Source organism: Narcine bancroftii, chromosome 3, assembly GCF_036971445.1.
Source record: "Narcine bancroftii isolate sNarBan1 chromosome 3, sNarBan1.hap1, whole genome shotgun sequence".
NCBI classification, from domain to species: domain Eukaryota; kingdom Metazoa; phylum Chordata; class Chondrichthyes; order Torpediniformes; family Narcinidae; genus Narcine; species Narcine bancroftii.
The window spans coordinates 301,006,859-301,030,195 of NC_091471.1; the positions used below are offsets into that span (position 1 = coordinate 301,006,859).

The window sequence follows — 23,337 nt, forward strand, 5'->3', positions numbered from 1 at the left end:
TGTTGGGCAGCATGTGCTCATAAAATGGAAGTGCCAGTTACTGGACTGTATATCTAAATTAGAAATGTAAAAGAAAACAAAAAATCAAATTCCAGAGTGTATCCTCAATGATCAGATCCAGGCTTAATCTAAGAGCCACATATGAACTTTAATGCTTACATTGCAAGCTGCCACCAAGTGCCACAAATATACAAGGTCACTGATGACACACTGAATTTTGAATTTCAAGAATTAAAGAAAACTCACCAAAGCCAAAAAGAAATCTTATGGAAACAATCAGCTCATCAGTGAAACAGAATTAATGTATCAGGTCAATGAGAAAATGAGTTTTATTTCAGCTTTCTAACATTTGCAATTGTTTCCCAATACCCCAAGTGTTGGAATGCGTCAACACAACAGGGGCAGGGGTCAATAATGGAAAGAAGACACATACACGAGGAGTCGAAGTCGAAGCCTGATTTATTACACTGGCAGCTCTGCTTGTATTCTCTCCCCGCTGCTGACGACAGGAGAGACATCATGGCAGCGCCAATTTCCGATTGAGCGGCGTTCCCACTGTTGCTCGTTATTCCCCGCCGTGCAGGTGATCACCTGGGTCGAAGGTTGTTGGCCCCCGTGGGGTCTGCGCGGCCATTTTGTGTACCGGGTCGCATCGTGGTAGCAGGCTGACACACTATTTAAATTCTTCTGCATACCTGCAAGAATGAACAGAAGACAAAACATTATTTATTTCTAGCAGGGGAACAAGAGTTTTGAATATATTAAAGTTGGAGGTGGATAGGTTCTTAATATGCAAAGGGGTGAAAAGATGCATTTGGGAATGTGGAGTTGAGGTCACAGACAGATCAGCCATAAAATCACTGAGTGACAGAAGTGGCTTGTCGGGCAGAATAGCCTCATCCTAATGAGTTTTATGTTCATACATCCCATTCCAGGAACAGTAATAATGTGGCAATTATTAAGGCTTGATCTTACATTTTAATGGCTTCAGTATGTTACGGAATCTGAGCCATCTCATTCCCAGTAATAGGATTTTAATATTTTGTTGATTTTTTAAAAATAAACATAACTGCTTTATAGAATTAGTTCTCCATTTGTACCTCTGCATTCATAGTCAGCTAGCTAAAGGAAAGATATTAATCTGTGCAGGATGCAATAAAGATTTACAAGACTATTTCCCTCTCTGGCAGGCTTGAGTTACAAGGAGAGGTTGGATAGGCTGGGACATTTCTCCCTGGAGCAGAGAAGATTTTCAGAGTTCACTTAGATTGTCAGAGTACATGCAGGACATCACATACAACGCTAAGATTCTTTTTCCCGTGGGCGTGACAGAATTGCCACTTATTGGTTGTGCAAAAAAAATCTGTACACAATGCACACCTGTAAACAAATAAAGAAATGTAAACAAACTAACTGTGCAATACAAAACTATATAGTGCAAAAATAAGAGTCCTTAAGTGAGTCTCTGATTGAGTTTGTGGTTGAGGTTCTGATGGTGGAGGGGGAGCAGCTGTTGCTGAACCTGGTGGGGCGAGTCTTGTGGCACCGATACCTCTTTCCTGATAGCATAGGAACATAGGAAGTAGGAACAGGAGTAGGCCAAAAATGGCCCATCGAGCCTGGTCCGCCATTCAATACGATCATGGCTGATCTAATTTATGACCTAACTCCACCTACCCTGCCTCTCCCCATATCCCCTAATTCCTCTATCGTGTAAAAATTTATCTAACCAAATTTTAATTATGTTTAATGAGGCAGCCTCAACCACTTCCCTGGTTAGAAAATTCCAAACATTCACTACAGACTGGCAGCAGCGAGAACAGAGTATGTGCTGGGTGGCGTGGTTCCTTGATGATTACTGCTGCTCTCCAATGGCAGTGTTCCCTGTAGATGTTCTCGATGGTGGGGAAGTTTTTGCCTGGGATGTCCTGGACTACCTTTTGCAGGGCTTTGTGCTCAGGGGTATCGGTGTCCCCATGCCAGACCGTGATGCAGCCAGTCAGCACACTTTCCACCACACGTCTGGAGAAATTTGCCAGATGTCATATTGAACCACCGCAAATTCCTGAGGAAGTAGAGGTGCTGACGTGCTTTCTTCACGATGCCACTGGTGTGTTGGGCCCAGGAAAGATCCTTTGAGATAGTGGCCACTAGGGGGGGCACCTTATAGAATTTTATACTAGTATGAGGGCCATAGATAAGGTAAATAGTCACGGTGCTTTTTTTCTCCAGGGAAGTCCGAAACTGGAAGACATAGATTTAAGGTGAGAGGAGAAAGATTTAAGGGGGTGGTGGGGGGGGGGGGGGGGGGGGAGGAAGTCAGCAGGACTTCCTTCGCACAGAGAATGGAGGGTATATGAATTAGAGTTTAAGATTTATTGTCATGAACATGTCACAAAATTGTTGTTTTGCAGCAGCGTCATGGTGTAAATATTGTGATGCATCACATGTCAAAAATAAATCATGCAAGAAAGTGAGGTAACGTCTGGTTCATTGTCCATTCTGAAATTTAATGGTAGAAGGGAAGAAACTGTCCTTCAAACATTGGGGGCCGCAGCGGTCATTACAACGTTAAAAGACATTTGGACTAATGTGTGGATAGAAAGTTTGAGGGATATGGGCCAGAGACAGACAAATGAGACTACTTGGGTAGCTGGGCTCAGGGGTCTGTTTTGGTGCTATGTCAATCAATGAGTTTATGACTCTAAAGCTGAACATCACAAACCTTTAGTCAATTCTTCAACAACTTTAGAATAAACTTTTGGACTATGGATTTACTATTTCCCTTTCTGACAAATAAAACCTTTTTTATTTCCTAAATGGACATTTACAGATTTCCTGATGTTTGTCAAAAGTTGTGCAATTGAAATTTTAAAAAGGAGTTGGTGCCTCGAAAAAAGTACTTGGGGTTTTACTGTACTTTAAGTTTTGTCTGCCTTAAGGCAAACAAAGAGTTGCCTTGAGCATTACCTTGTGTCCCTAAGAAAAGGAGAAGGAGAAGCAAAAGGGTCCCTTCAGGGACACGGAGTGTCCGTGCATTCATCTCCAGTGCTTCTGCAGCCACACAGACTCCAGTTCAAACTCCAGATCCAAACCTCCGATACAATCAGGAAGCCTTCAATACTCAAGGCCTTTGGAGCACCTTTTTGCCCTCGGCACCCTCTCAAATCCTGGTTCCAATACCTTTTTTATTGTAATAGATCATCTATCACTTCATCTGCTGAATCCTGCATTTCACTTTCATAAGGAGAGGGCATTCAGACCTTTAGATATTCACTTTTGGATGACATTGTTCCTTCCTGCTGCAGTTGACCAGCGGATAAAAATAACCAAGAGTTCATGGAGATGAGCGAGCCATAGCACAACAAAGAATTTTGATCTTAACTACACTGTTTAAAAATAGGATGGTCTCTCTGCACCGTTCAGCACAGTAGATAGTCTTCTACCTCCATTATTAGAATCTCTTGTTGTTCCTGGCCTCTGAAGCCTCCAGTAGGCCTCCAGAGCTGATAATTGGCAGCTAAAGATTCCATTTATTGTCATACACCAAAAATGTTTTCCTTTGTTTTGCCCAGTGAAGACACATTAGTGCTTGGGCAGCACGGCTACTAGAGTGGATACAGTGCCAACAACCTGGATTCAAATCTGATGCTGCCTTTAAGGAGTTTTTACGTTCTCCCCGTGATCTCCTTGTGCTTTTGCCAGAGGCTCTGGTTTCCTCCTACTCTCCGAAGACACATGGGGTTGGTAGGTTGATTGGATGTAATTCAGTGCATGGTTGTAGAGGTAGTCCTCGATTTCCGACCCATGTGAGAAACGTCCACCCACACATAGGACTGAATTCTTTTTTAAAATACATGTAGCGCTATATAGGGCCATGTGCGCAGTCGCCATTCTGTAGGCGCGCTAGAAACATATCCCTTGTTGACAGAACTGCTACGAGACTGAGAAAAACCATAACTTTTGGAGGTCAAAATGAAAGCCATCAACCAATGTGACGAAGGTAGCAAGGTCAATGATTGCACACAGTTGTCGCATTCTACCGTGTCGACAATTTTAAAGGATGCAGAAAGAATACGCAAGCCTGTAAGAGGATTTGTAAGTTTGAAGAGCACAATTTTAACTAAGCAACAGCGAGGGCCCATTGACGAGATGAAGAAGTTATTAATGGTGTGGTTGGAAGACCTGATTCAGGAACGCATACCACTGAAGTTAAGGATGATCCAGACAAAGGCTAGAAGTCTTTTTGAGGCATTGAAGGAGCAAGCAGGAGAGGAGTACATTGGGAGCTTCACTGCAAGTGGTTTAACAGATTTAAAAGAAGGTACAGCTTGCACAACCCATGAGTCTCAGGTGAAGCAGCAAGTGCTGATGAAGGAGTCGCCAAAAGGTTCATTGAAAGTCTGGATGAGTCAATCTGCGATGGCGGTTATCAATGGGATATTTTTGGAAGAAGTTGCCAGAATGAACGTATATCCATAAAGAAGCTTGCACGATGCATTTAAGGATCAAGTGACCATGTTACTGGGAAGTAATGAAAGCTGGTTTTAAGCTGAAGCCTTTCCTGATTTACCACTCCGAGAACCCACGTGCATTCAAATACATTAACAAGCCCACCCTGCCTGTCCACTACAGATCCAACCCCCAAAGCCTGGATGACTATGGCCTTGCTTGAAGACTGATTTGCTAACTGTTTCATTCCAAATGTTTAGCAATATTGTTTAGAAAATAGTTTCACTTTCAAGATTCTATTAATCTTGGATAATATTCCTGCACATTCCCCTCATTTGTCGGACCTTAATCCTGATGTTAACGTGATATTTCTTCCACCAAACTTCTATCATATGGACCAAGGGGTAATTGCAACTTTTAAAGCTCATTACTTTCGCTGAACATTTGTGCAGGCCATAACAGCAACCAACAATGATCAAACATTGTTACATGACTTTTGGAAAAGTCACAGCATTCCTAATTGCATGAAGAACATTGTGGCAGCATGGGAGAATGTTACAGGGAGATGCATGAATGGAATTTGGGGGAAACTGTCTCAAACATTACATTAACACAAGCTTAAATTAGAAGGATGGACTTGACGAGATTAGAGGAACATTTTCAAGGACTACCTGCATAAAAAGTCCAGTGCCTCTATCAAGACAAGAAAGAGAGTCCCTCCAAAGACATCATGTGTCCATGGATCCCATCACTTTCTCCTGTGCCCCCCATGACCTCCATAGCCACAGGTACTGAAAATAAAACAAAATGGGAAGCAGAACTTTAAAAAAAACATACCACACGGTAACTGGCCCTTCCAGTCCATGAGCCCGTGTCACCCAAACACCCCAATTAACCTACTGACCCATTTCCCATTTTCCCTCTGTCTTTCCTCCAGCCCTCCACTCCCTTCTGTCTCCATTCACAGACCCTCCCCTTGATTGCTGGTGTGCCTTCCTTGCCTTATCCACTATTACCTCCAGCCTGTGGGACTGTGCTCCTCCCCCTGCCATTTTGCTCCTCCCCCTGCCCCTTTGCTCTCCCACCCCCCACCATTTTGTTCAGGCAACTGCTTACATTTTGCTCGTACCTTGATGAAAGGCTCAAGCCTGAAATAATGGTTATGTATCTTTTTACTTTTGCTATCTGAAGGACACTGTTTGACCTGCTGAATTTCTCCAGCCTTGTGTTTTCCTTCTATCAGAAAGTCTGCAGACTTTCATATTTTACTTCTCTCTAACCTACAGACCCTGTATGTTTTTGAAGTGAAAGCAGAAAGTGCTGGAAACGTAGGCGGAGATTTCTCTGCATTAAGCCAAGCTTGTCACTGAAGCACATAGGGCAGCGTGGTTAGTGTTGTGGTTAATGCAACACTGTTACAGCACCAGCGATCAAGGAATTGGTATGTTCTCTCTGTGTCTGTGTGGGTTTCCTCTGGGTGCTCTGGTTTCCTCTCCCCTTTCAAAATATACCAGGGGTTGTAGGTCTTTTGGGTATAATTGGGCAGAACGGGCTTATGGGCCAAAAGGGCCTGTTACTGTGCTTCATGTCTAAATTTAAAGTTAAAATATAGTCAACATGCCCCTGAAAACACTTACTGTATGCTTTAGTGAATGCTGGATGTTCAATTTCAATGCCATACATAGTGCCAAGACCATCTGGTCAGTACATAGAGACTAAACACGCCCGCCATTGACCTCTGGGCTACTACATTGTGAGTCTTTCTCCCAGACACACAGAACTCATTGTCATGACGCCAGTGAGATATCTTGTGACCCCCTTGGGCGATGAGGGGTTTCTAATCGTGTCAGAGATTCGGATCTGGAGCTTGGATTGCCAATGGTTTGGACTGAAATCTGTAGTTCCAGATGCTGTGGGAGTGACTCTTGCTTCCTTTCTCCAACTGTAAAGGGTGTCGGGCAATTTCTGCTGATGGTGAATCTTTGTCTGCCTTTACTAAAGGAAATTTTGTGAAATATCACATTTTCTGTTTTATTACATAAGAAAAGAATCTTCAATCTGAAAAACTTAAAAGGTTGGTCTTGATTAGATTATTTTCACAAAGTGGTTGAAGAAGTGACCAATCCATTTTGGTGATGGATAAGATTGCCATCTGCTTGCAACTCAGATATCTAATATGGAATCAGATCTTTAAAATCAAGTAACTGAAAATGAAGAAAATCTGAAATAAAATAGAAAACACTCAGGAACTTTGACAGTGTTTGTGGATCGGAAAACTGAGGTAATATTTCAGATCAAAAGCCATTTCTCAGAATACCTCAGATCAAAGACCTGAACTCTGTTTTTTCTCTCTGATGCTGCCTGGCCTGCTGAGTTTCCAGCATTTTCCATGGCCTTATGTACTATCTCACCAAGACCTGCCATAGATTGGAGGAACAGCACTTGATTTTCCATCTGGGGACTCTCTGGCTGGATGGCATTAATATCGACCTCTCCGGTTTCTGCTGCCTAGCACTCCATTTCCCTTTGTCTTCTTTCCTCCATCTCTCCATCCTCTTTCCCTCTCCATTCACAGAGCCATCCCTCCTCCCCCTGCTTGCTAGTGTGCTCTCCCTCATCCGCCTTTAACCTCTTGCCTGTGGGTTTGTGGGCTCTTCCCCCTGCCCCTCCCTCCACCATTTTGTTCAAGCACCTACCTACATTTTCTCCATACCTTGATGAAGGGCTCATGCCCAAAACATTGGTTCTTGTCAGATCAGTTTCTCCAGCATTGTATTTTTACTCCAGTATTTTCTGTTTTTGTTCGTAACATCTTTGCTTAGCATTAAATCCCACTCCCAATTTCTTCCAGGAAAACTCTGGTCACATTCATCCAGTGGATAATTTTACCATCCAGGAAACTTACTTATGACTTGCTTATGAGATTATTCAATCCCTTAGATCAAATCAGCTCACAGCCGCCCATTTCCATTATTCCACTCCCCTCTCACGTTCCTCTTTGATTCTCTTTGTAATTTTCCACCACTAAGGAATCCTTCAGTCACCGATTAATCGCAATCAAAATAACCTTGGCATGGAGAGGGAGGTCACCCGCAACTCGCCCTAATATGTTTCTAAAGTTGGGTCAAAGACCCTGCTTCCAAATTGTAAAAACTCTTTTCTTTGCCTTCTGTTAAATTATTTAACTAATGAGCACAGTCTTTGATTAATTCATCTATGGAATTCTTTACTATTGTGAGGTCTTTCAGTTCTTTTCTCAGTTTTTGAGACTGGGCTTCATATCTAATAGGTAGCTTCCCAACCTCTTTCCTCTGCCGCCCCCTTTTAAACAGAAAAATAAGCTGTGAGAAGGTTAGAACCAAAGAAAAATCTCAGAAATATATTTTGCCTCTGACATGTTAAAAAAAAATTTATGTACCCTTGACAGTTGCAGAGTTGGCTCCCTTCAGATGGTGCGACCGAAAGGGTTATTTGTGGCTGTCATTGTTTGCATTCTGTGGTGGATGGTCTGCGGTGAATGTCAATGCAATCACCGAGAAGGCTCCCCTGCAGCTATACTTTGTAAGGAGTTTGAGGAGATTTGGGATGTCACCAAAGACCCATGCATATTTGTACAGATGTAATGTGGAGAGCCTTCTGCCTGATTGTATCACTAGGAAAAAGCTCCAGAGAGTTGTTAACTTGGACAGTGACATCTTTTCTTTTTCAACCCTTTTAATTAGTTTAATAGGAAATGCAATAAAATGAAGAAATGGGAACGAAACTGAAAATACATGATCACATTTGTATATATTAATATAAAACTTCAAACACTATAAACTAGATCCTCCCCCCCAGCAATGGGAGAAAATGAAAAATAAAATCAAAAGTATTGTATAAGACAAAACCACCTAATCTACTCTAATAAAAAAAAACAGCTGAGCATCTTATCCTGAGGGTTACTTAGGTTTTGTAGTTTTTGATTCCTACTGCAAATCAAAAAATTCAAAGGTCAAACTATAGCTTTCATTGCCTGTTCTCTGGTGGGTCACCAGTGGTTCCGCACTCACATGTCTCTCCATGGCCTTATTCTACTAATTTATTAGGTAACCTTCATTAGAGGGAGGGGATAGATTAGATTTTATTGGTTTTTTCCTTTATACAAATTATTTCAACAAATGGGTTGAACATGGTCGAATAAATCATTTCAGTTAGATGTTTCTGACATATAAGCAATTATTGATGTCGTTTTATCTACTTTTTTATTGTGCGTGTTTACTTGTATACAAATGAATTATAACGTAATTGTCAATTCTGTATTTATGCTTGTATTTATGCTGTATTTATGCTTACAGCAATGAGCTCTCTGAACCCTTCTCCATTAACAATGGCGTGAAGCAAGGCTGTGTTCTGGCACCAACCCTCTTTTCAATCTTCTTCAGCATGATGCTGAACCAAGCCATGAAAGACCCCAACAATGAAGACGCTGTTTACATCCGGTACCGCACGGATGGCAGTCTCTTCAATCTGAGGCGCCTGCAAGCTCACACCAAGACACAAGAGAAACTTGTCCATGAACTACTCTTTGCAGATGATGCCGCTTTAGTTGCCCATTCAGAGCCAGCTCTTCAGCGCTTGACGTCCTGCTTTGCGGAAACTGCCAAAATGTTTGGCCTGGAAGTCAGCCTGAAGAAAACTGAGGTCCTCCATCAGCCATCTCCCCACCATGACTACCAGCCCCCCCACATCTCCATCGGGCACACAAAACTCAAAACGGTCAACCAGTTTACCTATCTCGGCTGCACCATTTCATCAGATGCAAGGATCGACAATGAGATAGACAACAGACTCGCCAAGGCAAATAGCGCCTTTGGAAGACTACACAAAAGAGTCTGGAAAAACAACCAACTGAAAAACCTCACAAAGATAAGCGTATACAGAGCCGTTGTCATACCCACACTCCTGTTCGGCTCCGAATCATGGGTCCTCTACCGGCACCACCTACGGCTCCTAGAACGCTTCCACCAGCGTTGTCTCCGCTCCATCCTCAACATCCATTGGAGCGCTTACACCCCTAACGTCGAAGTACTCGAGATGGCAGAGGTCGACAGCATCGAGTCCATGCTTATGAAGATCCAGCTGCGATGGATGGGTCACGTCTCCAGAATGGAGGACCATCGCCTTCCCAAGATCGTATTATATGGCGAGCTCTCCACTGGCCACCGTGACAGAGGTGCACCAAAGAAAAGGTACAAGGACTGCCTAAAGAAATCTCTTGGTGCCTGCCACATTGACCTCCGCCAGTGGGCTGATAACGCCTCAAACCGTGCATCTTGGCGCCTCACAGTTTGGCGGGCAGCAACCTCCTTTGAAGAAGACCGCAGAGCCCACCTCACTGACAAAAGGCAAAGGAGGAAAAACCCAACACCCAACCCCAACCAACCAATTTTCCCTTGCAACCGCTGCAATCGTGTCTGCCTGTCCCGCATCGGACTTGTCAGCCACAAACGAGCCTGCAGCTGACGTGGACTTTTTACCCCCTCCATAAATCTTCGTCCGCGAAGTCAAGCCAAAGAAAATTTATGCTTGTAAGTATATTTTTAAAAGAAACTATATCTCATTTGGAAGAGTGAGTACATCTAATCACATGAGAAACATTTACATCATATGAAAATAAGACATTAAAGGTCATCGTGTATCTTCAACTTTCACCGATGAATCAAATACACGATATCTAATTTTTTTTCTAAACTTAGACAAGACATAATATGAGAAAACCCTTGAATCACTTGTTGGAGGTCTAGAGTCTTTCCATTGGAATAGGATGGCTCTTCCAGACAACAATATAGAGAAGGCCACAAACTGTTGAACATGTACAGAAAAGCTCCCTATGTCTGGGTCAATAACACCGAAAACAGCAGTTATTGGATTGGGTCGTAGCTCCAACTGGACTATAGTTGAAAAGATATTAGAAGGGGGGAGGGGTGTGGCGAGGCAGAAGATGATAGGTGGAGAAAGGAGGGAGGGAACAGCAGCATTGAGGGAGAGGAGGGATGGCTGGGTGGGTGGAAGAGCTGGAAAGACAGGAAAGGGAGAGTGGAAAGAAAAGACAAGCAGGTTTAGTGGAAAGCAGTAAAGTCAATGTTCATGCCTTCTGGCTGGAGGGTGCCCAGACAGAAAATAAGGTGTTGTTCCTCCAATCTATGGGTGGTCGGGATGGGATTGTACACAAGGCCACGGAGAGACATGTGACCGCAGGAATGTGACTCAGAATTGAAATGGATGGCTACTGGGAGGTCGGTGTTGCGAACAGAGCGGAGGTGCTGAGCGAAGCGATCTCTCAATCTGCGACCAGTCTCTCCAATGTAGAGAAGGCCAAAAAGGATGCACCAGATGTAGTAGAGAAGTCCTCTGGATGTACAGGTGAAGTGTTGCTTCACTTGAAAGGCCTGTTTGGAGCCCTGGACCATGGTGAGGGAGGAGGAGTGAGCGAATAATCAATAATGCACCACCTGAGGGAACATCCCTCCCCACCCATCTCATCCCCAGCACCTTTCCCTGTGCTCGCAGGTGCAACGCTTGCGCCCACACCTCCTCCCTCACCACGATCTGGGGCCCCAGAGAGGCCTTACAAGTGAAGCAACACTTCATATACATCCAGAGGACTTATTTACTACATCCGGTGCTCCCTTTGTGGCCTTCTCTACATCTCTACAGTCGCAGATTGGGAGATCGCTTTGCTCAACACCTCCATTCCATTCACACAACAGCAACTTCCCAGTAGCCAAACATTTCAATTCTGGGTCACGCTCCTGCACTCACATGTCTCTCCGTGGCCTTGTATACTATCCTACCCTGACCACCCGCAGATTGGAGGAACAACACCTTATTTTCCGTCTGGGGGCGCTCCAGCCAGATGGCATGAACATTAACTTTACTGCTTTCCACTAAACCTGCTTGCCTTTTCTTTCCACTCCCCTTTCTTGTCTTTCCAGCTCTTCCACCCACCCAGCCACCCCTCCTCCCCCTCATTGATGCTATCCCCTCCCTCCTTTCTTCACCTCTCACCTGCTGCCTTTGCCACTCCCCCTTTCCTCCTTCTCACTCTTTTGTTCGGATGCCTGCTGGCATTTTCTCATACTTTGGTTATGTACCTTTACCTTTGCTACATAAAGGACTCTGCTTGACCTACTGAATTTCTCCAGCATTTTTTGTTTTTACTTCTTGTCTTTTTAAGTCATCTGTCAGGGTGCATCACTGCATGGGACAGGAAATGCTCTGCCCAGGGCCACAAGAAACAGCAGTGGGTTGTGAAGGTAGAAGATGCAACACTTGTGCCCACACATCCTCCCTCATCATGGTCTGGGGCCCCAAACAGGCCTTTCAAGTGAAGCAACACATACATCCAGAGAACTTATTTACTGCATCCTGTGCTCCCTGGCCATCGCAAGCACCTCCCCTCCGCCTTGGAAGAGCAGACAACTTTGTAGAAGATTCATCTTGCCCCAGCCACATTTCCCCTTTCCCTTCTCCCTTCAGAAAGAAAATTCAGGAGTCTGAGATCATGCATCGCCTGACTTAGGAACCATTTCCTTCCTACTGTTATCAGAATCCTGAATGAAACTCACACCAGTAAAAGTTATGTTGTCTTTGCTCTATCCGAACTGATCTCCTTCCCTGTAACTCTGCACATATGTACTGTGTTTTACTTGCTGTACTATGTATGGAATGTCTAGCTGGATTGCTCGCCAATCGAACATTTTACTGCACTTTGCACTTTAAATTTCAAGATTGCTGCCTATAAAGTCTTTTGTACGGAGGAGGAATCACCAGGTGGTTAACTCTACTCAATACATCTCTGAGAAAAATTCCATTTGCAAGAACTCAAAGCAGATTTAAGATTTCCAGGTAACACTGGGTGCTCTTCTACCCTTAGAGATAAAGTAGCCAGTAGATCCATCATAATAAAAATCAAAGAAGGGTCTCGGAAAAATATATATGTGAACAGTTAAGGTACATTGAGAATAGTAACCCCTTACCAATATCCCGTCTCAGGCATGGCATTCATTTTATAACCAGGTCACAGTGAGTGCAATTACACTTTATTCACTGACTAACTCCACCTGTAGAAATGCTTGTCTGGAATCTGACTTTACTTCTCCCACTCCCACACATAAAATATAGGAGAAAATAGACCATTCAGCCCATCAAATCGCTCTGCTATTCCATCATGAGCTGATCTATTCTCTAACTCAGCCCCGCTCCCCTACCTTCTCTCTATAACCTTTGATACCCAGATAATTCAGATTCCTATCCATCTCTTCCTTAAGGTGGCAGATACAGGGGCGTTTTGCTATATTAAAATTTTGCACAGATCGGAGTTTTGAATACTTGAGTGTTAGTAACTTTTCAGCTTGGTTTTCTCCTTGTAGGCATTTGACAGCTTCCTGTATTTCTTTTATTGTGGAGGGTAGAATAGGACTCTTTCTGGTGATAGACTTCAGATGAAGGTTGTTCTGGTTATACCACCTATCCTGTATTGTTTTGGGGGTAGGCATGGTTGGCTTAGCAGTTAGTGCAATGCCTTTACTGCCCCAGCGATCGGAACCGGGGTTCAAATCTTGCGCTGTCTGGAAGGAGTTTGTACATTCTACATGGGTTTTTTCCCGGGGGCTTCGGTTTCCTCCTACCCTTCAAAATGTACTGGGGGTGTAGGTTGATTGGGTGTAAATTGGGCGGCACAGACTCGTGGGCCGAAATGTCCTGTTACTGTGCTGTATGTCTAAAGTTCAATTTAAAATATAAATAACATTCTTGGCCTCCAGAGGTTCACTCTCTGGCTAATGTAATTCCTCTGCATCTCTGGATGCCCTTCAATCCTGAAATTGTGCCCTCTTGTCCTAGACATCCCCACTATGGGAAACCACTTTGCCACATCTATTCCATTCAGACCTTTCAACACTCAAAATGCTTCTCTGAGATCCCCTCTCATTTCTCTGAACTCCCAAGAGTCCAGTCCAAGAGCTGTCAAACTTTTCTCCTGTGCTACTCCCTTCATTCCAGGAATCATTATTGTAAATCTTCTTTGAACCCTCTCCAGTGCTAGCACATCCTTTTGTAAATGAGGAGCCCATATCTGTAGCCTGTACTCCAAGTGAGGCCTCATCAGTGCCTGATAAAGCCTCAACATCATATCCCTTCTCTGAAATGCTATTCCTCTAGATATGAATGCCAACAATGCATTTGCCTTCTGGGATTGATGCCTAGAGAAGACCAACTCCTTCATCAACACCAACCCTTGGTTTTAACACCCCACTCCTCCTACTGCTATCAGACTGGGTTAAAATAAAAACACATTGCTGGAGAAACTCAGCAGGTCAGAGAGTAGCCCCTTTTAAATTACAGCACCTGAGTGGCCCTCCTGGGACCCAAGGGCGATTACTAGGGGAAAGGTGACGGAAGCATCTTTTAAATCGCAGGGGGAATGGACCCATTAAATTGCCAACCCTGTGATTTAAGGAGGATTCTGCCCCTGCAATGACACATCACGCACTCACTGGAAGTACTGCCAGATGTATTGACGTCACCAGACTAACCAGGTCGGCCATTTTTGTTTTCAAATCGGTCGGGGACGAGAGCTAGGTAAGTTTTACTTGGTTCCCTGACTACCTCTAAAGTAGGTCATGGGTCCGGTTGGGTCCGACAAGGTTGACCCAGTTGGGCCTTTTCTAACTGCCTCGTAACTGGGGCACTAACTGGGCAAATTGCCCGGTTGACCCTATTTTACACAGCAGTTTGAAAGAGCCTAATGTACTTTATATAGTAAAGATGCATAATAAATTATACTTTTTACACAGCCCGGAAATTATTACCATTATCCCGGAACGCCATCTGTGTAAAATGGGAATAAGGACTTGTTCCGACATTTTACCTCCTCAACCCCTAGTTATTTTCAATGATCGCCTGCAGTCTAAACTGAACTGCAGGTGATCCATGAACAACGGGCTAATGAATAGGATGCCCAGCCTCCTTAAATATCGCACTTCAGGTATTCTGTCTAAATTCGGGATGTGATACGGATATTTGGAGTTTTGGTTGTTCCTGTGTGAACGGCCACTCCTGGAAAGTAGGGAGACACTTCAGAACGGAAAAACCTTGCAAGTTCTATGTTAAAAAAAAACATAAATGTTTCGGGCTTGAGCCCTTCATCAAGGTGTGAGCAAAATGCAGACAGGTTCATGGTTTGATGAAGAGCTCAAACCCAAAACACTGGTTATGGCACCTGCCTGTATTTTGCTCATAACCTTAATGAAGGGATCAAACCTGAAACATTGGTCATGTATCTTTATCTTTGTTACATAAAGTACCCTGTCTGACCAGCTGGGTTTCTCCAGCATTCGTGTTTTGACTTCAATCACAGACTTTTGTGTTTTAGTCTGGGATAAAATGACTGGCTTGATGTTTACTGCTTGGTCAGTGTTCTGGATCATTTACATTACTTGTCCCACTATGGTGATTGGCGTTCTGCAGCTAAATGTTGCAGCTTTAGCACTTCACAAGATGTAAACTTCGTGTCCAGGAAAAGTAGCAGTCACCATTTCATCATCCACTGCTCAGCGTTTGCTTTAACTTCACAGTTTTGCAATTGTTAGATTTATCTCTGTTCTATGGATGCTCCAACTTCTGATGTGTCCACCCCAAAATAAGATCTGAACAACTGAGGGAACCGGGTTTTGTCAGGCACTGAAAAGTTCAATATTTATAGAAGTTTTTCATCATAGGGATTTATTGGTTTGATCTATTTGAACAGGCTGAACTTTCTCTGTTGTGAGAAAGACGGCAACAATTCAATGACGTCAAGACGTGGTGATCACAATCCGTCAAGTGTTGTGCAAGCAGATGTGTGGCTCAGTAGGATTCATTTGGTTTTATTTATCAGTCAAAAAAGTGTTCATAAATGGCTGCATTTCACCAACTGTTACATACATGCCAGCAGTGATCAAAATTAACCCAGTCGGTGTTGGGTTTAAAATAATATGTTTAATCATTAATCAACAATTATATAACACCTACTCTAATTTAACTAACTCATCTAAACTTAACTAAATTTATATACAACTACCTAACTCTAACTGTGCATGAATATATCAGTGTGTGTGGAACACAACAAACCACTACAGCTCAAGGCTCAATTCTTGAAAGGCAGTTCAGTTTCAGAAATTCTCTGAGGGACACGTGGGTTTGAAATTGATGCGAAACGCAGGCTTTAAGATGGGTGAGACATGCAGGCCTTCGGATGAAATTAGCAGTTCATGTATTGGGTGACAGAATGTTGATTACTCACGACACCCTTGCTGAGGTACTTCAGAGAAATGTCCTTTTCAGGTGAATGCCTTCTTCTGCAGTTAGAATCTTTTTCATGGGTCAGTTGAGTAGGTTGCAGTATTTTTTCTGCAAGTAGAACCCTTTTTGTGGGTCAGTCGAAGTGGTCTCTCATTCCTCTATAAGCAAAAGGAGACGAGAGAGACGGCAGCATGATTCAGGTGGGTGGGGGAGAGAGAGAGAGACGGCAGAGCGACTCGGGCGGCAGGGGTTGAGAGATGGCAGCACGACTCGGGAGGGTGGAGGGGAGAGAGATGGCAGCACGACTCGGGTGGGCGGGGGAGAGAATTGGCAGCATGACTTGGGTGGGCGGGGGGGTGGGGGAGAGAGACAGCAGCGTGACCTGAATGGGCGGGGGGGGGGGGGAGAGACAGCAGCATGACCTGGGTGGGCGGCATGGGAGGAGAGAGACAGCAGCGTGACCTGAATGGGCGGGGGGGGGGAGAGAGACATCAGCGTGACCTTGGTGGGCGGAGTGGGAGGAGAGAGACAGCAGCGCGACTCAGGTGGGCGGAGGGGGGAGAGAGATGGCAATGCAACTCGGGTGGGCTGGCGGGGAGAGACGGCAGCGTAACTTGGGTTGGCTAGGGGGGAGAGACGGCAGCGTAACTTGGGTGGGCTAGGGGGAGAGAGACGCCAGCACGACTGGAAGGGGCTGGATACAGCAGCACAATTCGGGTGGGCTTAAATCAGGGGCAGCTGGCTTTTGTTCTGAAATCTGGTAAAATCCAAAATTTGAAACCCTAAGGGTTCTGGTTAAAGGATTGTGTACCTGTATTACCGACGTTTCAGTCCTGAGCCCTTCCTCAAGGTTACCTTCAAGGCTCTGGCCCGAAACACCGATCATATTTCTTTACCTCCTGTGGACACTGGGGGGACTGGCTAAGTTCCTCCTGAATTTCTGTGTTCTTTTACTAAAATCACCCTGTCTGCAGACTTCCGTTTCACAATGGCAATGAAGCGCATTGCGACTGTAGTGAAAAGTCCTTCAGAAGCAAGGCACAAATTATTGTAAATAAAGTGACAGAAATTGACCAAAATTCCTGTCCCACGATGTCTGAACTTTTCATACGTTCTGGAAGATGTAAAGGAAACATGAAATAATAAATGTAAACATACTAATCAATCTGGATCTTGGAATGTGGCAAGGTCACCAAAGGTCATAGTTAAAACATGTGATAAAGATGGTGCCAGGAATCCTTTGCTCCCATAAGCAGCTGGAAGTGAAAATGTCCGAATTTTTTTGAAGAAAAACATGAGCTCAAATTCTGACCCGTAATCCAGATTCCAGCAAACAGGGTAAAGAATATGAAATCAAAAGGGAAGCTTGTGTCTATCAAATAGTCACAAGTCTGATTTTTGGATTAAATATAGACATACAGCATAGTAACAGGCCCTTCTGACCCATGAGCCCATGCTGCCCAATGACACCCTATTGACCTACAACGCGTGGTATGTTTTGAAAGGTGGGAGGAAACTGGAGCACCCAGAGGATGGGGAGGCGTGGGGAGAGCATGCAAACTCCTTGCTGGATTTAAACCTAGGTTGCTGGCCCTGTAACAGCGTGGTGCTAATGGTGCCGCCCAAGGAAGGGTGGTGAAAAGCTTTTACCAGCTTATCCGAAGCAGTGGATAGGATTGTGCTCCAATTTGATTAATCATCAGGGTGTACCAACAAATGCCAGGACTGCTATATCAGCAGCGCGCCACTGGTGTGGACCCAAGAGACCAGAGTATAGAGACACAGTGCTGCACTGCAGGTGTCAACTGCCTGGTTCCAATGCTCCATACAGACTTTAAACGGATTGATAATGGAGTCGACGGTGTTTTATTTTAAATCCTGTCTTTATAGAAACATAGAAACATAGAAGATAGGAGCAGGAGTAGGTCATTCAACCCTTCGAGCCTGCTCCGCCATTCAACGAGATCATGGCTGATCTTAAAGTTCAGTACCCCGTCTCCGCCTTCTCTCCGTAACCTTTAATACCCTTATACTGAAGAAATAGATCTAATTCCCTCTTAAATATATTTAATGAACCTGCCTCCACTGCCCTCTGTGGCAATGAATTCCACAGATTCACCATCCTCTGGGTAAAGAAATTCCTCCTCATCTCGGTCCTAAATGGTTTGCCTATTATCCTCAAACCATGGCCCCAGGTTCTGGATTTTCCCATCATTGGGAACATCCCATCTGCATCCACTCTGTCCAGTCCTGCCAGAATTTTATAGGTCTCTATGAGATCCCCTCTCAATCTTCTAAACTCCAGGGAGTACAATCCCAATTTGCGCAATATTTCCTCATAAGTCATTCCTGCCATTCCAGGGATCAGCCTGGTGAATCGCCTCTGCACTCCCTCCATTGCAAGAACATCCTTCCTTAGATAAGGTGACCAAAACTGCACACAATACTCCAGGTGGGGTCTCACCATGGCCCTGTACAGTTGCAGTAAGGTATCCTTGTTCCTATACTCAAACCCTCTTGATATGAAGGCCAACATACCATTTGCCTTTTTAACCGCCTGCTGTACCCGCATGCTCGCCTTCAGAGACTGGTGTACAAGTACCCCTAGGTCTCTCTGCACTTCCCCATCTCTTAATCTATTGCCATTCAAATAGTAATCTGCCCTCCGGTTTGTATTACCAAAGTGGATAACCTCACATTTATCCACATTGTAGTGCATTTGCCATGTATCTCAATTTATCCAAATCACACTGGAGCTTCCTGACTCCCTCTTCCGTGCACACAACCCCTCCTAGCTTAGTGTCATCTGCAAATTTGGAGATATTACATCAAATCCCCTCATCCAGATCATTAATGTAAATTGTGAACAGCTGGGGTCCCAGTACAGATCCCTGTGGCACCCCACTGGTCACCGCCTGCCACTCAGAAAACGAGCCATTTATCCCAACTCTCTGTCTTCTACCTGCCAGCCAGTTCTCAATCCACATCAATACTTTGCCCCCAATCCCATGAGCCTTGATTTTGGAAGCCAGTCGTTTATGCGGGACCTTATCGAAGGCCTTTTGGAAGTCCAGGTACACCACATCCACTGGCTGTCCCCCATCTATTTTACCTGTCACCATCTCAATGAATTCCAATAGATTTGTATAGCACGATTTACCTTTTGTAAATCCATGTTGACTCTGTCCGATCCCTTCTCTGCTAGTCATATGCTCCGCTATTACATCCTTAATAATGGATTCCATCATTTTGCCCACTACTGATGTAAGGCTCACCAGCCTATAATTCCCCGCTTTTTCTCTACCCCCCTTTTTAAATAGTGGGGTAACATTAGCTACCCTCCAATCCATGGGTACTGATCCTGAGTCTATCGAGTTCTGGAAAATAATTCTTAAAGCATCTGCTATCTGAATGGCCATTTCCTTAAGTACCCTAGGATGTAGATTATCAGGCCCTTGGGATTTATCTGCCTTCAATCCCATCAATTTCCCCAAGACCATATCCTTAGAGATACTGATTTCTTTCAGTTTCTCCCTTGCATTAGTCTCTATGTTTCCCAACATCCTTGGGAGGTTATTTGTATCCTCTCTTGTAAAAACAGAACTAAAGTTAGAATTTAATTGGTCTGCCATTTCCTTATTCCCCATTATATATTCCCCTGATTCCGACTGCAAGGGACCTACTCTGGATTTCACCAATCTTTTCCTCTTGACATATTTATAAAAGCTTTTGCAGTCGGTTTTTATATTTGCTGCAAGCTTACTTTCGTAATTTATTTTTGCTCTCTTGATTAATCCCTTTGGTGCATCTTGAACTGCTCCCAGTCTTCAGTTGTGGTACTTTTTTTGGCCAATTGATATGCTCTCTCTTTGGACCTAATGCTGTCTCTAATTTCCCTTGTTATCCACGGTTGAGTCACTTTTTTTGGTTTATTTTTATGCCAAACCAGTATAAACGATTTTTGCAATTTCTCCATTAGATCTGTGAATGCTTTCCATTGTCTATCCACAGTCAACTCCCCCCATAAACACCACCTAATCAATCTTACTCAACTCCTGTCATAATTCCCTTTATTTAAATTCAGGACCTTAGTCTCGGTTTTAATTTCATCACTCTCCATGTTGAGTGAGAATTCGATCATATTGTGATCACTCCTACCCAAAGGGCCTCGTACAACAAGATTGTTGATTAGCCCCTTATCATTGCATAATAGCCTATCTAAGATGGCCTGCTCCCGAGTTGGTTCCTCGACATATTGGTCTAGATAACCGTCCCGTAAACATTCAAGGAATTCCTCCTCCTCAATATTTTTACTAATTTGGCTAGTCCAATCTATATGCAAATTAAAGTCTCCCATGATGACAGCTGTTCCCTTATTGCATGCTTTTCTAATTTCTCTTTTAATGCCTTCCCTCACCTCTACACTATTATTTGGAGGCCTAAATACCACCCCCACTAACGTTTTCCGCCCCTTGCTATTCCTCAGTTCTACCCTTATAGATTCCGCATCTTCCGAGTTGATATCCTTTCTGTCAATCGTGTCGGTCCCTTCTCTCACCATCAATACTACCCCACCCCCTTTTCTTTCTTGCCGATCGCTCCTAAATATCGTATACCCCGGGATGTTAAGTTCCCAGGCTTGCCCACCCTGCAGCCATGTTTCTGTAATCTCAATCAAATCATATTTGTTTATCTCAATTTCCACAGCTAATTCATCTACCTTGTTCCGAATGCTTCTTGCATTAAGATATAAAGCCTTCAGATTTGCTTTTTTCACCCTCCTTGCTCTTTTTGATTTTTTTACTTTTGCTGCCAAACCTAACTTTTCCTGTTTTATCTTTTCTGTCCTTTGCCCTATCATACAGGTTCCCACCCCCCTGCCAAATTAGTTTAAACCCCACCCGACGGCTGTACCAAACCTAGCTGCCAATATATTGACCCCTTTTGGGTTTAGGTGTAACCCATCCTTCTTGTAGAGGTCATGCCTTCCCCAAAAGAGATCCCAATGATCCAAGAATCCAAAACCCTGTCCTTTACACCAGCCCCTCAGCCACACATTCATTTTTCTTAACCTTCCATTTTTGTCCTCAGTTGCACTTGGCACAGGTAGCAAACCAGAGATCACCACCCTGGCTGTCCTATTTCTTAGTTTCTGTCCTAGCTCTCTGTAATCCTTTTTCAGTACTTCCTCCTTCTTTTTATCTATGTCATTGGTACCCACATGTACCAAGACATCAGGCTGTTCGCCTTCCCCTTTTAGAATACCCTGGACCCGATTTGAGATATCCCACACCCTTGCACCAGGGAGGCAGCACACCATGCGGGCATACCTATCTGGCTCACAGAATCTCCTGTCTGTATTTCTGACAATGGAGTTCCCAATGACCACTGCATTCCTCTTTACCTTTTGGTCCACCATGCCAGGCTCAGTGCCAGTGACCTGGTCACTGCTGCCAGCTTCAGTCAGCTCATCTCCCTCAACAGCATCCAACAAAATATACCTGTTACTGAGAGGGATATTCACAGGTGTGCTCTCCATTTTCCTGGTATTTTTCTTCCCTCCCCTGACATTTACCCACTTACCTGACACATCTGGTCTTGGGGTAACTATGTCCCTGAAAGTTGAATCTATCAACTCCTCACTCTCCCTTACCAGCCGTAGGTCCTCAAGTTGCAGCTCCAGTTCCCCAACTCGGTCCTTAAGGAACTGCATCTCGGTGCACCTGACACAGATGTGGCTATTTGGGAGGGTGGGACTCACCCATGGTTCCCACATCTGACATCCAGTACAAAGCACTAACCCCATAGGCATGACTGAGCTAAAATAATGTCACTTACCTTTCTCCTCGCCTGCTTTTGCCTAAGCCTGTTGAGCCAAAGGCTGGAAGTCCCACTCCTTCAGTGCCCCACTCACTCAGGGCGCCGCTCCTCGCTGGCCACTCCCTCCCCTTTTACTCCTTTTACTGGCCCCTTGACCAATTAACCCAGTCACTCTCTCCAAGCTCCTGCTCCTCTGACTCACAGCTCAAACTCCAGCTGCTGCCTCCTCAGGCTCCCAGCCTGATTTGAGTAGGCCCAAGCCCCAGTAAGCCCTTGTATTTAACTGCTTACCTCCACGTCACTCTCTCCGAGCTTCTCCTCCTTCGACTCCCAGCTCGAATTTACATATAGATTGGACTAACCAAATTAGTAAGTCCAGCTATTTATTCTACTCACCCTCTGATGCCGTCTCTTGGCTCCTCCTCCTCTCACCCGACACCAGGCACTGACTCACTGTCTCCTCCGACCCCGAGTCTGACCTTTCTGAGCCCAAGCCCCGTTAAGTCCAGCTATTTATTCTACTCACCCTCTGATGCCGTCTCTTGGCTCCTCCTCCTCTCACCCGACACCAGGCGCTGACTCACTGTCTCCTCCGACCCCGAGTCTGACCTTTTCCCAAGATATGACAGTGCCTGTGCCCCACAGTGTACCACGAGGGGTTGCAGCAGACCAGAAGTGGGGAGAGCGCCCTCTGTTAAGAAGAAGCAGAAAAGATGACCCTGCGGGACAGTGACCATGGCGGCGGACCAGCGAGGAGTACAGTGGCTGAGGGACCCTCACAGGCTGCGGGCAACTTGCTTCCTCCATAAAGCTACTAAGGGAAATAGGGAAATGGTGGGTAAGTCACATGCAGGCAAGATCTGAGTGAATGTTGGAACCTATTCCAAAAACATATATGCCTGTTTTCCAGGAAAGGAAATAAAATTGGGTTTGTTTTATTTTTTTAATTAACTGTCTAATCCAGAGTCCAAAGCTAATAAATAGCTCCATGCATCAAGAAACTAGTTACTTGATGTTTTATCAGTAGGATTTTCTTTGATTATTGATGACAATCATTGGTTCGGAAAAATTTCTTCTTGCCAGGAGACAAAATCCAGGAACGGGTCAGATCTGACTGCTAAACAGTGATAAGAAAGAGCTGAGTGAAAGAAAGATACAGAACAGAGAAAACCCTTTAGATTTAAGATTTACTTAAGATTTAAAGTTATTTTGTTGTCATGTAATAAAACAGAAAAAGTGATGTTTCACAAAACGTCTGTAAGGCAGACAAAGATTTTCTCTTAGCTAAATTTGTCCAGTGCCCCTCACAGCCAGAGGAAGAGAAGCAAAAGAAAGTACCCACCCCCCACCCGGGTCACCAAATGTCCATGCTGCTCCACAGTCATCTGCACCTGGTTTCAATATCTAGTTCCCCATCAGCCGGACGAGAGCTGATCAATGGGACTAGGCAGAACTATGGTTTGGCATGAACTAGATGGACTGAAGGGCCTGCTTCTGTGCTGCAGTGTTCTCTGGTTCTATGCAATTCTTTGGCAAATCTCAAAAGTCTAATAAACACAGTAAGTGAGTGTTTTTAAGTACTTGACTTATCTTGAGTGAATAAATACTAAAATATGTTATCTGTTTTGGGCAACGGTTATTACAGGAATATAACAGATCAAATGCTTTCTGGAAACAAGCAGTAACAGCTTTATCCAATTTGAAAAGAAATTTGGAAATTTCCAAGTATCCAAGAGTGCTCAA

At 44.3% G+C, this 23,337-nt stretch overlaps 1 long non-coding RNA gene across 1 annotated transcript; it reads right to left on the reverse strand.

The window, feature by feature from the left end:
- Positions 1-311: 311 nt before the first annotated feature.
- On the reverse strand, positions 312-22,118 carry LOC138756535 (uncharacterized). The gene is made up of 3 exons (XR_011353138.1): positions 21,991-22,118; positions 15,776-15,932; positions 312-695 (listed from the first exon to the last, which is right to left on the reverse strand). It is a non-coding gene; the product is annotated as an uncharacterized lncRNA (long non-coding RNA).
- Positions 22,119-23,337: the final 1,219 nt, after the last annotated feature.